Genomic DNA, 18,216 nt, shown 5'->3' with positions numbered 1-18,216 from the left:
ATTCTCTTGTCTGCAAGTATAAGAGATGTGCATTAACAGTATTAAAGAATGGTGCTGGCCCATGGGATAGGTCTTAAAATGGACTCATTGTTTTTGGTCATTTCCTCAGTCTCTGCTCCATCCCTGAGGCCTACATTACTTTTAAATAGGATAAACTTTGGGTTCAAAGTCTTGTGAGTATGTTTGTGTCTCTGTTGCTCCACTGGAGTTCCTGTCTGACCATATGGCCTCTTCAAGTTCCATATCCCAACCATAATGAGTCACAGGTAAGGTGACTCTCCTTGAAATTTGGTTGCCTTTCTTATCCTAGGTCTCTGCCTGGAGATGTCCCCACCTCCTCACCCCTGTCAGTTGCATACTTCCATTCATTTTCATGACAATCTAGCCATCTCTTCTGTCCTTCCACACACCTGATCTCAAACCCCTCATTTTCCTCCCCATTATTCCTCTCTCCTAGTTACCTCCCACCATCTGCCTCTTACTATTATTTTATTCCCCATTCTAAGTGAGATTCAAGCTTTCTCACTTGGGTTTTTCCATCTTGTCTAATATCTTTTGGTATGTGGAATGTAATGTGGTACCTGTATTTTATGGCTAGTATTCACTTTTAAGTGAGTACATACTACACATGTCCTCCTGGGACTGTATTACCACATTCCAGGTGATATTCTAAAGTTCCATCTATATGCCTGCAAAATTCATGATGTCATGGTTGAATAATATTACATTGTGTAGATGTACCCTATTTTCTTTACCCATTATTCTGTGGAGGGATATCTCGGTTGTTTCCAGTTTCTGGCTATTACAAATAAAACTACAAAATTAAGCAAGTGTCCTTGTGAGGTATTGGATCCTCTTTTGGGTATATGCCCAGGAGGGATGTAGCTGGTTCTTAAGGTATAACTATTCCAAGTTTTATGAGAAAATGACAAATTGATTTCCAAAAATGTTTTACAAGTTTGCACTTCTACCAGCAATGGAGGAGTGTCCCTCTTGCTTCACATCTTTGCCAGCATCTCTTATCTCTTGAGGTGTTCATCTTAACTATTCTGATGGCCGTAAGATGGAAACCCAGACTTGCCTTGATTTACATTTCCCTGATGACTAAGGACATTAAACATTTCTTTAATCTCAATAAACATTTTTTGTAAAAACATGTGGCATCTGTAGTCTGCAGTTAACAAAGATTTCAGAAATTTGTAAACCAAAAATATTCCTGCTAGTTCATATGGTAACATAGTATATTGCCTCAGAGATCCAGCAAGTTCGACCTATGGCCTGATATCTACCATATTCCTTCAAGACATTCACCCCCAATAATATGCTATCCTTATCTATGCAGGTATGGGAAATATTGCCATGATTATATATTCCTGTACTGAATATTGATAACCAAAATATTCATCTCTTAGAAGAGCTATTTTAAAAGGTATTCTTCACTGTCAGCAGTCTGAAGTGTATCAGTTATGGGAGCATTGAATATAGCAGTGAAACTCCAGAGAACCAAGCCCTGAATTCATTTTTCATATATGATGAAAAATCTTGGAACTTATCTAATAGAAAACTATGTAAGTAAAAGAAGAAAAATGTCTCGGGCATACTCTAGACATAATCCATCTTTGAAATCAGAAATCAGCCTTACTATTGAATATACTATCCACAGCCAGAGTACCATTATGAAAAATATCAACCACATGGACAGGTTTGAATTCCTCAGATGTGACATTAATCATCCAGTTTATTAGTATTTTTCTACAAAAGTCCAATTATTACAATATTGAAAGTATTATGGGTAATTCTACATTTAAATTCAACAAATATTCTCAGAGAAATATACAAAAGATGTCACTTGTAAGATACTAATAGGCAAACAAATCCATAGGACAACTATGTCAGACCTTGGTTCTACCTTGAACAGGGAATGAGAATGTTTACCTATATCTCTAATTACCCCCTACCAAGTAATGTCTCTGAGGTTGGAACACTTGTGTGCTCTTTTCTTCCCTCTAATTCTGCATTATGTTATGAGCTTATTTCTTCACAAATTTTCTCATTTTATGAATTATTTAAACCTGAAAATTTCAAGACAGCTGAAAGCTACAAAATGAGATCACTAGACAGTATACCTTGAGAAATAACTGACTTTTCTCATGCAAGGTGTCAGAGCTGTGTCTCATCTGTGTAATGCACACTGAAAGGAAAATCTGTAAAAATTGCACCATAGACTCTCACTCAGTGTCTAAGGAGATCCACTTTGTCTCATCTATAAAACAGTTCAGTCTCAAATCATTGGCACACATGTTATTAGACAGTCACAATATTATATGTTTTCTTTGTACTGTGGGTATTCATTCTTCCCATTGAAATTTTTCTTGCAATTTTTGAGTTTGTGGAAAAGCAAGATAGAACAGACTATGTACCACCGTAAGGAAACAGGTAAATGAATCTCTAGGGATTATCCTGTTAGACTTTTGTTGTCTCCATCTAAGTGAGATAATTAAGGCTTCTAAGATACTTTAGAGCAACTGTTAAATATTTACAATATTTTTAAATATTTATCAGGATGGTGGGTCAATAAATTCTTTCTAGATTCTTAAAAGTATACACAAGGCTATCTTTTACTCAGATGGTCTTTATGAAGTTGTAGGAACAAAATAGTCAAGAAGTTTCTGCATAGGTTGATGAGATGACTAAGCAGACAGTGCCTCTATCATTATCCTTCACTATAGTGGCTAGATTTGCACAAGCTGGTGAATAACCAAGGTAGAATCTTAGGAAAAATATTAATTCATAAATAAGGAAAATGACCACTCTATATTTGGAAAACAAACACCTGATACTGTTTGAGCAGAAACAAACCTAGGAATATGACCATCAGCTTAGAAGAGTGAATATAAAAAAAAAAGAACTTTCATGTGCCCTATTTCTGAGTCAGATCTTCTCTTCAAAACTGAAACATAGAACATGCTCTCCTTACTGTTATATAAGATGTCCTATTTCAGGATAGATAATGTGTAGCTTCCTCATGTATATGTAATCAATTTGAATATATATAAAACATTTCCTTTACTTTATTGAAAAGTTTTCCCATTCCACCTTTAAGCTTCTGCCTAATACTGGTCTCAGTGACTAACTCCTGCATGCTGGCAACTCTGAACAAGTAGTCACAGTTTTTCTTTCTGACTGTTCTCAATAATTTACATAATATTTTCATCCATTTGAACTGCATAAAATTAGTCTCTAAAGTTGTCAGTATCTGAAAATATATAAAATGAAGGAAAAAACCAAACCAAAATATAATATTTACATGAATTTTGAGAGAAATTTCTTACATAAAATTTTATTATATACTGTCTAGAACCATGTAGTTATTAATGTAAATATTACATAGATAAACATATTCTGGACTTTCTTTACTAGTATGTTGAGGCTATCATGTAGAAAATTAGTTGAAATAAACAACTTATTTATAGCTCATTAGTCTCTTTTTGTATTTTCTTTACCCTTTTAAATTGTTTCTAATAGAAAAGTTCTCATTATAAGAAGCCTTGGCTGGCCTTGAACTCCCAGCAATGCCCCTGCCTCTGCTACAGCTTTTGCCTCTGCCTTGAGTGTGGGGATCAAAAATATGTATCACTACATCCAGCATGTATCTTTTTATTATACAATACTTTTTCTGTTTGCCCATCTCTGTATGGTAATCTACAGAGCAGAGATAGAAAACGTGTCCTCTCTAGCACAAATCTAAAATGATGTCTTAACAGGACCAGTGCTTTAGTTTCATCTTTAAAGAATGAATGGAATTTATTGATAAGAAAACCACAGGTATATGATGGGTTGATAAATTAGAATACTTTATAGAGCCAACAAAAATGTGAATGTCAGTGAGGTTATGAATAACACTGCAGAGAGTAGGGAGTAATGAAATACATGATATCTAAATGAGAAAAACATCCTTGGTTAATAATTTTATCTTTTAGGAAATATGGAATATTTGATGCTTTTTTAAAAGTGCTGTACAATTGAAATTTTATGTCACAGGGTCCTCTTCCAATTACCCAGGAATGATTAAATCCTGGTTATGAGAGTTTATGTGTGCTGCCAAAAGAATAACTATTTCCAAAATATGTATGTATTCTAGTCAGATATACAACCAACCTAGTTGGTTACTGGAGTGATTAATCAGAAGAATCAGTAATCTGGTAGGACTATAAAATTTCCAGAGCCTTTAAATATGGAAACAGATGAGTCTATGTCAGAGTAACACAAAAATACTTGGTGTGCCATTATCAGCTTTGAAGACAGAAGAGGGATACAGCCATGTTAAAAAAATGATGATCTCTAGAAGATTTAGAAAGCAAGGCAATATGCTCTAGAACATCTATGAAAACATAACCAATATCTTTAATTTCTTGTCATCAATTTTGATCACCTAACCTCCAGTGCTCTGATTTAAGCTACTATGTTTTGAATAATGAGTTATGCCAGTGAGAGGAAACTGCTATAACACATAATTTTATGAAGTTACTTCTGACATTGGAAACTGACTCAACCTTCCATTTCCTCCACATCATAAAGACCTATAATATCATTTATCACTTAAGGATATTAAATGTTCTATTATAACACTTTGCTCACTGCTGTCAGTACATAAACCACAATAGGGAATCAGAGTAGTAGATATAATAGTACTTGCATATCGTTGCATAGCATATGATTGATAAGTTGACACAACTTAGGATAACTTTAGAGGAGCATTACTAAAGGATAACTCATTATATTAGTATGTGGGCAGATCTTGGGGGCAGGATTATCATAATTAATGTATATGGATTATTCAGACTACTGTGAATAACTCTATCCTTTAGATGAGGAGCCTTGAACTCTAGTAGAGAAATCAAACTGAATACAAACAAGTAGATATGACACATTTATTTTTACTTTGTGCTTTAGTGGAAATATGACTAGCTTCCGCAGGTTCCTAACACCTTGATCTGTGCTCATGATGGATTGTTACTTGGGATTGTGATCTAAAAATAAACCCTTTCTCCCTGGTGTTGCTTTTTTGGGAATATTGTATCAAAGCAACAAAAATAAAGCCAGAACAATTATCTTCATTGTTATTTGCAATAATATGAAACACATAACATTGGGCTAATACAAGTTTTAGAGTTATACGCATTAGAGAAAATGGGATCTAAAGAAACATAGTAATCACAAAGAAAAATTGATGCTGTAAATCTTTAAGCAAAGATTCAAAAAAGCTTGACTTACACTGAAAGTCAAACATGTGATGAACACATTTGTTTCCCATTTTACATGATAGAATGCATTTCACAAACATTGTGTAATGACCCATGTCTAGTCAAGCTGACAGCCATTCTGAGAGACAGTCCAAAATGTACAGATCTTCTTCACGTAATCAAAGCATTGAGATATTGGACATCTCTGTGATGATCTGAAAAAGAAACAGATTCTAAACAAGACAAAGTCAGATGTCAGCTGCATCTTCTCTGTATGATCTTCAGTAGCTTCATCAAATACATATAATAGTCACATTAATAGCCTCTTTCTCTCTGGTAGTCCAATATTCTTTAATAAACCCTTACCCACAAAGTAACCACAGTGCCCTGCAATTTTTAAGTGTTCAGGTCTAATAATTATCTTCTCGAATAGCCATTTTTAGCCTGTTTCTAACAGTAAAATTTCTCTGTTGCTATGGTTTTTGGATATATAGCATTCTGTTAACTCTTGAACCAACAGTTACTGAAGTAGATATTTTCCTTTACTTCATCTGTTTGTTAATAGACAAATAATTACACTTTGAGAGTATACTTAGGTTAGCATCCTACTCAAACCAGTCCTTGGACTTCTGTTCATTTTTAGCCTTACCTGGAGTAAGGAAGTGACTGTGAGCTAGCTGGAAATACTATCAACCAACATTGCAGACAAGGGAAAAGTAGAAGTGAAAACTATACATAGTTGGAGTTCAATGTGTCCTGTAGCTAAGTGGGGGTATGATAATCAGAATATGAACAGGGAGCCTTGTGAAACTCTACAGGTTGAATAGGAATGATTATGAGACAAGCAATTCCATTCAATAGAAACTCATGAATTTGGGGTCATAATTTGAGAACAATCTATCATAAAGGATACATATTATGTGAAGCTATAAGTAGGTCAGAGAAAGGATAAGACCCACTAAAATGACTTGGTTCAAAATAAATTTGCATTTTAATTTATTTTAACAAAAAAAGTACTGCTGGCAGTGGAAATATCAAGAGTGGTGTATAGAAAACCATCAAATGTATATTCTACTATACTAACAAATATATAATAAAAAATCAATCGAATAAATTAATCTGTGATTTGTATATGGATAAGTATGCACATTATGTGGTGTTTTATACAATTTGATACTTTTTGATGCATACATATACATATAAATAACACCTCAGTTAAGTTGAATACCTATTTCAATTCATATACTAACTGAGCATAAACCACTTGAAAACAAACTTCTCAGGCAACTGCAGTTTTCACCGCAGGCTCCTCATGGTAATATGACAAATTCTGGAGTGTCACATATGGAGACCAGCACAGTGTGGTCCTAGAAGAGAAACACAACACTTTATCTTTTAATGTGTTCTTCCACTGATGGAAATTTAGATTGCTTCTGATTTAGACAATTTACAAATCTCTTCTGAAATTTCTTGAATATGTCTTCATTTTTAGAGATATACATTAATGTATTTCAGGCATTACTGACAAGTAGGTGTATCTTTAATACAATGGAAGATAGCCAAATATTTTGAGTCATTATACTCATTTACATTCCCACATGCAAAGCATGCAGTGCTATGCCATCAGTGCATGTTTTTGCCACATTTTACATCTAAATATACTATTTTGTATGAAAGTTTCTTATTTTTTAGGTTAAGGTTGCATACTTATGAAGACGAAACATGCTTCATACGTTTCAAGAAGTCCTAAGGACATGGTTTGTCTTACTTTGTGTTTTATTGCAGTGAAGAGACCGCGATTATAGCAGCTCTTAAAAAGGAAAACATTTAATTAGAGCTGGCTTACACTTCAGAGAACCACTCTATTATCATCATGGTGAGAAGTATGACCCATGTACAGGTAGACATGGTACTAGAGGAGCCAAGTGTTCTAGACCTTTTCTGCAGGCAGTAGAAGGTGACTGTTTGCCACATTTGGTTTAGTTTCAGCATAACAGATCTCAAAGCATGTACCCATAGTGACACACTTCCTCCACCAGGGCCACATTCACTAAAATAGTCCATTCTCCCAATAGTGCCATTCTCTATAGGACAACCATGACTCTATGGGTGGGGGCATATCAATTTGCCAGAAGTCAACAAGGAGAATCTAAAAACGGGCAAGTAATCCTCCTGAGATGATTCCACCTTGGTTTAAAATCTATGATGGATTTGCTCCTGTAGGTAAGACCCAGGAGAATTTCATTTTAGAAAAGATTCCCACTATGAATATGTTTTCCTGCTATTTTTAAATATGTGTAACAATCACTAAGTATTAGCCCACCCTTTTGATCAGGTTTCTACAGAACTGTAAACTTGTACTTTCTTGTAGTAATGCTATATAAACAACTAGATGATGTCTTAATTTTTAATGATGATGCTATAGGAATTCCTAAAATTATTGTAATTATTGAGCTCTTTTATACTAACACTTGTATTCATCTTTTCTGATGTCAAAACTGCAATGAGAGCTCTACCAGCTTTCAAGTGCCATGAGTTAGTTAATTGCCTCTGACAGAGAAAGCAGATATCTAGTAGACAAAACACATTCCAAGAGATAGTAAAACCATTAATCAAAGGCCATAAAAAGGGAACTAATGATTTACTATAGGTGCCGGACAGTAGAAAAATATTGACTAGGTTTATCTATATAAAATTTCAGTGGGAGAGAGTTGGACACTCAGAAGTGCGGACACTCATGAGAAATCAGAGGAGACCACCCACTCCCACATTCCCAACCCAAGAGGGAATCACCTAGTGCCAATCTTGCCCAATGGGTGCAAGGATATAGGAGCACTCAGGAAAAGGAACCTTCTGATTCCCGCCCATGCCTAGTGCTGAAAGACAGTCACCAAGAGCACCTACACATATGAGATCAGAGCACCTGTTCCCAGAAACCACTGAAAGAAAAGAGGGAAACCATTCTACAGGAGTGCTGACACAGAGACTTACAGGAGGGTCAAGCCACAAGACAAGCAAACACAAGAGAAAACCAAATGACAAAAGGCAGCACAGGAAACTGAGTAACAGAAACAAAGACTCCTTGGCATTATCAGAGCCCAGTTTTCCCACCAAAGAAAATACTGGATATCCAAACACACAAGAAAAGCAAGATTTAAATTTAAAATCACATTTTATGATGACGACAGAGGACTTTAAGAAGGACATAAATAACTCCCTTAAAGAAATGCAGGAAAACACAGTAAACAAGTAGAAGCCCTTAAAGAGGAAACACAAAAAAAATCCCTGAAAGAATTACAGGAAAACACACACCAAAGAGATGAAGGAATTAAATAAAACCATCCAGGATTTAAAAATGGAAGCAGAAACAATAAAGAAAGCACAAAGAGAGTCAACCATGGAGATAGAAAATCTAAGGAAGAGACCAGGAGTAATAGATTCAAGCATCACCAACAGAATACAAGGGATAGAAGAGAGAATCTCAGGGGCAGAAGATACCATAGAAAACATTGACAAAATCATCAAAGATAATATAAAACACAAAAAGCTCCTAGCCTAAAACATACAGGAAATCCAGGACTCAATGAGAACACCAAACCTAAGGATAATAGGTATAGAAGAGGCCAACTTAAAGGGCCAGTAAATATCTTCAACAAGATTATGAAAGAAACCTTCCCTAAACTAAAGAAAGAGATGCCCATAAACAAACAAGAAGCCTACAGAACTCGAAATAGATTGGATGAGAAAAGGAATTCCTCTTGTCACATAATAGTCAAAGCACCAAATACACAAAACAAAGAATATCAAAAGCAGTAAGGGAAAAAAGGTCAAGTAATGTATGAAGGCCAACATATCAGAATTATACCAGACTTCTCACCAGAGCCTATGAAAGCCAGAAGATCCTGGGCAGATGTCATATAGACCCTAAGAGAACACAAATGCCAGCCCAGGCTACTATACCCAGCAAAACTCTCAATAAATATAGATGGAGAAACCAAGATATTCCATGATAAAACCAAATTTACACAATATCTTTCTACAAATCCAGCCCTACAAAGGATAATAGATGGAAAACTCCAATAGAAGGAGAGATACTATGCCCTACAAAAAGCAAGAATGTAATCTCCTTGCAATGAAACCAAATTGAGACACACAAGCATAATTCCAACTCTAACAACGAAAATAACAGGAAGCAACAATGACTATTCCTTACTATCTCTCAACATTAACCGACTCAATTCCCCAATAAAAAGATGTAAACTAGCAGACTGGATACATAAAGGACCCAGCATTTTGCTGCATACAGGAAACACACCTCAGAGAAAAAAGGCAGATACTATATCATGTATTATATGTAACATATATAATTAAATTAGTTAAATGTATTCCAGCTGAACCATAACTTGATATGTAGACCAAGCTGACTTTGAAGATATAACAGTTCATACTTCGGTCTCCAAATTGGTAGAATCACAGTTGGGAACCACAATTTCCAGCTCACTTTACATTTTTTCTCTTTTTCTTTTTTTCCAGGTACAACATATATAATTTTCCTTTTTTTAAAACTCAAAATCTTTTTTTTCTTTTATTGGATTTTTTTATTTATACTTCAAATGTTATCTCCTTTCCCCTCCAGAAACCTGCTATCAATTTAATCCAGAAAAATGAACTATGTTAGTTAACTGAAGGTTTATGTTTTTTTAATTAGGTCTCAGGCTACTTTACTGGAGTCATGGCTGTTAAGGGCTAAAACTCATTGGGGTATCCTTATTTGTAGGATGTAAAATTCTGTCTACTGTGATCCACTGTCCTTAAGAGAAAGATGAAAGAGAAAGCCAAGTGCATTGTGCAGTTTGGGTCAAGCACTTAAAGAAATGTTCAATTTCCTTAGTTATTGAGGAAAGGCAAATCAAGACGACCTGAGATTCTACTTTATACCAATCAGAATGTTTAAGATCAAAAACTCTGGTGACAGCAGATGCTGGTGAGGATGTGGAGACAAAGTAACACTTCTCCATTGCTGGTGGGATTACAGTCTGGTACAACCATGTTGGAAAGCAATCTGGAGGTTCCTCAGAAAATTAGAAATAGATCTACCTGAAGATGTAGCTACACCACTCACCACTTGTGGACATATATGCAAATGATGCCCCACCAACCCCAAAGGCACATATTCCACTATGTTCACAGCAGCCTTATTTGTGATAACCAGATGCTAGAAACAATACAGATGTCCCACAACAGAAGAATGGATACAGAAAATGTTCATTTACACAATGGAATACTATTCGGCTATTAAGAATGAGGGCATCATGAGTTTGGCAGGCAAAAGGATGAAACTAGAAATTATCATCCTGAGTAAAGTAGCTCAGACCCAAAAGGACATAAACAGTATGTACTCACTAATAAGTGGATATTATCCAAAACAGTACTGAATATGCAGGATACAATCCACAGTACTCAAAAAGGTTAACAATGGGAAGGTCTCAATTGAGGATTCCTCAATCGCACTTGGGAGGGGAAAAAAATAAGCATTCATGTGGGAGAAGGGGAGAGGAATAGAGGGACCTAGGTGGGAAAGGGAATAGGGAGGGGAAGAGGGGAACATCATCAGGTATGGTGTGGGGGTGGAGAACAGGAGTGAAGCCCTGAGGGGCTAGCAGAAAGAATTAAAACAAGAAACCTTGGTAAGTTGGAGGTGCGGGTGGGCTTTAGAATGCATCAGAGACCTGGAAGGTGAGAAACTATCAGGACTCTAAGGGCCTTAGATGAAATTTTCTACAGTGGAGAGAGAAAACTTGTAGAGTTCACCTCCAGTGAAAAGATAGGGCATCAAGTGGATGGATGGGGTTTCCATCCCACAGTCAAAAACTCTGAAAAGGAGTTTCTGTCTGAAAGAACTGCAGTGTCAAAAATGGAGAAGAGGCTGAGGGAAAAGAGGTCCAGGAGAGCCCAAATTAGAATCCAGTTCAAGGGAAGGCCCTAAGGCCTGACATTATTACTGATACTAAGATGTGCTTACAAACAGGAGCCTAGCATGAGTGCCCTCCAAAGGACCCAACAAGCAGCTGAAAGAGTCAGATGCAGATATTTACAGCCAACCAATGGACAGGAACTGGTCACCTTGATAGCTGAATTAGGGAAAAGCTGGAAAAGTTGAGTATAAGAGTAATTCAGCAGTCTCAACTAACCTGGACCGCTGAGATTGCTCAGACACTGAGTCACCAATCAGGCAGCATACACAAGCTGATATGAGGACACCAACATACATACAATAGAGGACTGCCTGGTCATGACTCTGTCAAAGAAGATGCACCTAACTCTCATGAGTCCTGAGGCTCCAGGGAGTGGGGAGGTCTTATGGGGTGGGAGTTTTAGGGGTGTGGGGGTTGGGAGAGCCCCTCGGATATGAGGCTGGGGAGAGGAGGTATGTGGAACATTCAGAGCATGGACCAGGAGGGAGATAAAGATTGGACTGTAAATGAAGATTAAAGAATAAGGGTTTTTTTTTAATGTTCTTCCTTCAATGAACATGACTCTCTTCTCCTAGTTCAACAGAAGTTTATTGCTCCAAAGTTCCCCCTAGCTTAACAAGAGAGAGGCATCTGGATAAGAGGAAAAATGCTCTAGCCCCTTAATCCCATTCTGTTTTAAGAAGAGGCGCTAATGCCAGAGACTGCTGCTTCTGGCCTCAGAGAAACTCAGACAGGCAGGTCAGTTACTGTGGCAAATTGACTTAGATTTCATGTAGGTAAATGTTTTCTTAGTTGTCACTCTAAATATTTTGAGCCCTCTGATGCTCTCCCATCATTGGGTTATCTTCAAGAGAGAAAGAACAGCTGAAGTTCACCCTCTGGCACCTGTTCAGGACACTACATAGTTCTTCCTCTACTTTGGAATTGTGTCATAAATATTATGTGTATATATAAATACTATAAACATATGTGTGAATTTACATGCAGAAATCTATCACAAATATGTATCTTCCACACAAGTGAACAATTCCTACAAATATAAGGGATTTTTCTTATAACACACTTTATTTTCTTCTAAATTTAATGTATCAGGGACAAAGGAAGACAGTTCAGTGGGCAAGAAGTGGTGCTAGCTCTGTAAGAATAAGAACCTGAATTTGTATCACTGAGACATATTTAAAACCTGGGCATAGCACAACTTACGTGTAATTCCAACCTTGACAGGCAGACACAGGTAGATCCTGAAAACTCACTGGGCTAGCGTCAGCTTAAATGAAAACTTTCTATTTCAACGAGAGACCCTTTATCAAGATACTAATGGGGAATATTAGAGAAAGACAGCTAACAGCCTGCTCTGGTTTGTTCTGTAATAGTTTCCGTGAGGCTTGAAACAGTCATTCCTGCAGAGAAATATCTTAAGTCAGAAGTTAGACAACTGAAAATAGTTTTGGGAAGTCCCAACTGAACAGATTCCCTAAGTCCCTACCTCCCAAAGAAGGTGAATCTTAGACAAACAAAATCAGAAAGAAGACTTTGAGACAAAACAGGAAGAAACAAAAACCCAGCCAAACTCCCTGAAGAAGTTTTGGTTAGCTGAGTTACTTGAAAAGGATACTCGTCAATCTGTTGAATTTTCTGAAGGCTTTGCACTATGCTCCAGTTTCCTGGGTTTTGTAAACTGTCATCCATGCTAGGGTGATTTTTGGTGATATACTTGTTTTTGAGTCATTTATGTTCCTGTAAATAAACCTTTACCCATATATATCCTTGAAAGAAATTGCAATAAAACCGAAGGTTCACCAATTTGGACTTTGGTGGTATGTTGATCTGTTCTGACTTCCTATCTGGGAAGAGAAGACATGTGTGTCTGTATTGTGCCTGTACAATAAGAGTCCTGTCATGCAAGGGATTTCTGTATTTGTAAGCACAGGCACACACATACATGGATATGGACATGGACCACAGACAGTGCACATGCATACACATCCTTGCAGAGATGCATAAATGCATCTACGTATATATTATACTGTCTTCTGTAATAACCGAGTTTAATTTTTTATATAACTGAAAATAAATACTATAGGTTCAATCATTACTTTATGCTTTATTCCTTGTGTTTAACCAATTATCCCATCTATATATTTCAAATAACTATTCCTTCATTTCTCATGGCTTACACAAATGACTGTCAACTTCCAGGTCCTCCACTGTGCTGCTCTGACCACTCCACCCATCTGACACCAATGGTGACTCTCTGAAGTGTCACAGTCTCCATGGTGATTTACTGAACCTTCCATCCATCAAACATCAATGGTATCTCTTTGGAAGTATTTGCTTCTATGATGTAAGCCTTCTACTCCAATATCAGTCTCATGTTTATATGTTGCTTATCTGAACAAATCTTAGCATTACTTGTGAAAATATCTTTTAAAACCAAATGTGACATTAGTGAGGCCATCTTCTGTAGGAAAGTTGGCTCAATAAAAAATCGCTAGCTCTTCTCCCAGGCTTCATTCCCAGCACCCACACGGTGGCATCCACTGTCCGTAACCCCAGGTCCATGGACTCAGAAGCTCTTTTGACCTCAGTGGGCACTGCATTTATGTTGTACACAAACACTCATGCAGACAGAACAAACACACATACATACAATGTTATAAAATAATCAAAACACCAGACTTTGTATTGGACTTCTATTGAATGTATAGACCAATTTATAGAAATAGGACACACATATATATATAGCCTCTAACTTACAAACATAAGTATCCTATTTTAGCTTTATTTTTTTCTAGTAATGATTTTAGTAGATATCCATGTAGAAATCACATTTATATTTAAAAAAATTCTATGAAAAGAATGTTGTAAGTTCTTTTTTGAGTTATAGCCTTGGGGTGTGAATCTTCTGACACCGCAATATCGAAGTATTAAATACTGAATTAAACCATGAAATACTATTCTCTCAGAGTTTCAGAAAACAAGTAGAAATCAAGGTGTCAGAAGGTCATGATATCCCAGATGGCACCAAGTAAAAGTCCTCCCTTGATGTAAGTTTTCTTCAAAGCCTCTGGAATTCTTGATGTGTGAATAAATCACTCCAATCTATGCCTCCATCTTCACTGTTTGTCCTTTCTGCACATGTCCTCCCTTTTGCCTTAAAGACACTTGCCTGCAGACTAAGGGCTCCTCCAAAGTCTCCCTGTTAATTAAGGACCTGTGTTTGGTTTTGTTTTGATTTGTTAAGTTTTATTAAAAGTAAGCTTATCTTGGTTCCTGGGTGGCATGAATTTAAGGAGACAGTGTTTGAATACTATATCAAGCACACAGAAATCATGTCTTTCATTTAGTGATCTGAGGTTGAGGAGCTCTCTATGTGTATGTACTATATACCAGCATTATCATGTGTTATACATTTTTACACAAGCAAATCTCAGCATTAATTTATTATTAAAGCTTACATTCCTATCTCCATCATTTGCTTCCCTTTGCTTTCATTCTCCAGGCACCATCAAATCGATGATCAGTGACGGTGACAAAGACACCCACTCCTTTATCCAAGTAGAAACACATTGTCCATGGTAGACTTACCAAAAGCCTTACAGTATGTGAAAATATCTTCCAATGATCTCTCTTAAACTTCTTACAATGAATGTGTTCTACAAACTACTTTCAATGAACTCATTGATGGTGACAACTTATTTTTCCTACTGTTTTTTGTTATAATGAAACAGTATATCCTGCGGTTAATCTTTTGTATATTTTAACCCTCCATTTTATTTATTTCAGCACTGACATTTACTCCTTCTTTCCCTTTACTTACTTGGATTGGTTTGTTCATAATTTTCTGGCTTTTGAGATGCAGTGGTAGATTTTTTTTTTGATGTAGGCATTGATGACTACCCAAGGATTTTATTTCCACATATTCTACATTCAAGAATATTTTAATTCTTTTCTTGCAAAATTTTTTTGATAAATTGGTTATTTAAAAGTATGTTGTGCGATAGATGACAAAATTATAGAAGTCAGAGCAATGGAATAGCAATAAAGACCCGGAAATGAGCCCATACATTATGGTCACTTGATTTTTAAAAAGAAATTAAAACCATCCAGTGGAAAAAAAGGAAGCATTTTTCTACAAATAACGTGGGTTCAACTGACAGTCAGCTTGTAGAAGAATGCAAATTGATCCATTTTTGGTTTTTCTTTTTGCTGTTGTTTTTTGTTTGTCTTCTCTGTTTTCTTTATTTTGTTGTTGTTGTTGTTGTTGGTGGTGGTGGTCCATTTTAATTTTTTTCTTTGGATATTTTATTTATTTATGTTTTAAATGTTATCCCCTTTCCAGGTCTCCTCTTTGGAAACCCCCTATCCCATCGTCCCTCCCCATGCTTCTATGAGGGTGCTCCTCCACCCACCTGCTACTACCTCCCTGCCCTAGCATTCCCCTACACTGGGGCATAAAGCTTTGTATGAGGTGATAAGAATGGATCATTTGCATTCTTCTACATGCTGACCTCCAGTTGAACCAGCACGATTTGTTAAAAATGCTGTCTATTTTTCCACTGGGTGGTTTTAGCTCTTTTGTCAAAGATCAAGTGACCAAGTGTATGGGTTCACTTCAGACTCTTCAATTCTATTCCATTGATAGACTTGCCTGTCTCTATACCAATACCACACAATTTTTATCACTATTGCTTTGTAATACAGCTTGAACTCCTCAGACTTCAGATCATTACATGAAAGACATTATTTCTGTGTGCTTGATATAGTATTGAAACACTGTCTCCTTAAATTCATGCCACCCAGGAACAAAGATAAGCTTACTTTTAATAAAACTCAACAAATCAAAGCAAAACAAAACACAGGTCTTTAATTAACAGGGAGACTTTAGAGGAGCCCTTAGTCTGCAAGTGTTCTCACAGACATGGTCATCTTCTTAAACTTTTAATATTTTATTCATGCATTCTTTCAGGAATAATCTCAATTTTCTCTTACCAATACAGACTCAGGGAATATGCCTGTCCATTCATTATATCTAATCTGTTTAGCATTTCTACTATCAAATTCTACACTCTGATGTTTCTATTTTTCTCTCTCCCTTTGGTTAATGTTTCTCTACTTAGCTCACCTATTGTGGTTACTTTTAGTACTTTATCGATAAACTCCAGTATGTATTTATTTTAAATCATTTTTTCTGCCACTGCAAATTTAATCCATTAATATCTATAAAGAGTTACATTTTACCTCAACTATATGTTTGTCACTGGATGGAGGCATCCATTTCTAATTGTTTACCTGACTTTATACTATAGCAAATTAAATGTCAAAATGGCAGGGTGTAAAAGAGTTGTGCTGTAAAGCAAAAAGAAAAACCGATTCTCTAACAACATACACAGGAGGACAACTAAAAGTATTTAAAAAGTACTTCTACAGTTTGTACTCTTACTGACTTCCCAATAACCTTTCACAAAAGACCCTAAAACACAATATTCTCACCTTTATCAAGAGTTTTCTTCCCCCAACAGAACTTCTCATAGAGGTGACTTTCTTTTCAATTCACTTATTTTCATCTGTGATTTGTTTAGGTTAGAGTTGCGCAGTAAAAAATATAACCTGGTTTAATTATTTTTTTCTGGCATGAATCATATATCTTTTTTTGGATCTATTTGCACTAAAACTAACATATTTCCTGGATTATAAAAGACACATAACCAGAGCTTCTCAATCCGTAAATTCAGTAATATGCTTTTTTCTTCTGATTTCTTTTCTCCCCCATCTTTATTAACTTGAGTATTTCTTATTTACATTTCGATTGTTATTCCCCTTCCCGGTTTCTGGGCAAACATCCCCCTAACCCCTTCCCCTCCCCTTCTCTATTGTTGTTCCCCTCCCCAACCTCCCCCCCCTTACCACCCTCCCCCCAACAATCATGTTCACTGGGGATTCAGTCTTGGCAGGACAAAGGGCTTCCCCTTCCACTGGTGCTTTTACTAGGCTGTTTATTGCTACCTATACAGTTGGAGCCTAGGGTCAGTCCATGTATAGTCTTTGGGTAGTGGCTTAGTCTTAGAAGCTCTGGTTGGTTGGCATTTGTTGTTCATATGTGGTCTCAAGCCCCTTCAAGCTCTTTCAGTAATATACCTTTTTAAAAAGTTTTGTATCTCAGTTGATATTTGCTTCTTGGGATTTCTGAGATTCTCTTTTTCTGACTATTCTATTTTTTTTCCCAAGTCAGTCCAAGCTTCATTCAAGCATAGCACATAATTTCTAAAGTAGATCCCCTTAATTTTGCTCATATTATCCCTTTGTGCTGTGTTTTTAGCACAAACTTTACTGTGTTTACCCCTTGAGCACATAAGGAGAAATGAATGGCTTTAACAAGGGAGAATGGGATTTTGATCAATTAGGTCAGTTGATTGCTTATGTTAGTATATTTATTATTAAACTGTTGAAATTTGCATTTAGGACAAGAGGAGAAAGTATGTTTGCCTGGTTTGTGTATATATACATGTGAGGGATGTAGCTGGTGAAAAAAAAAATCCTTTTCCTTGAAATTCAGCCCTCCCCAAAAAAATGTAGTTAATATATTATGAGTACCTTATCTTCAGTTCCTAATGCAAAATACTGCTGAAAATGAAAATATTAAAATATGTGCCATTCTTGAATAATATTTAGAAATATCTATCTTTCCAAGTTAAAGGTCTATAAGTAAAAACAGAAAAAAAGCAAAATTATCTCCATTTGAAAAGTATTTAATCGTAGATACATGAGGTTACTTACCCTGTAACTGTCTTAGAAGTAAACACTCTCAGCAAAGACATGAAATATAAAAATCAACATGCAAAGTTCTGACATGTACCTGAATTCTAACAACAATAAGACTAGAAAAAATACCAGGAAAATAATCTCATTCACATTAGACTGCAAATTCATTTTTTTAATTATTTAATGAGTTATTGATTGCTAAAATAATACATAAATATATCCATATCAGGGCTAGG

The sequence above is a fragment of the Rattus norvegicus genome, chromosome 14 (genome assembly GCF_036323735.1).
Source record: "Rattus norvegicus strain BN/NHsdMcwi chromosome 14, GRCr8, whole genome shotgun sequence".
Lineage (NCBI taxonomy): Eukaryota > Metazoa > Chordata > Mammalia > Rodentia > Muridae > Rattus > Rattus norvegicus.
Note: the sequence above shows the minus strand (reverse complement) of the source record.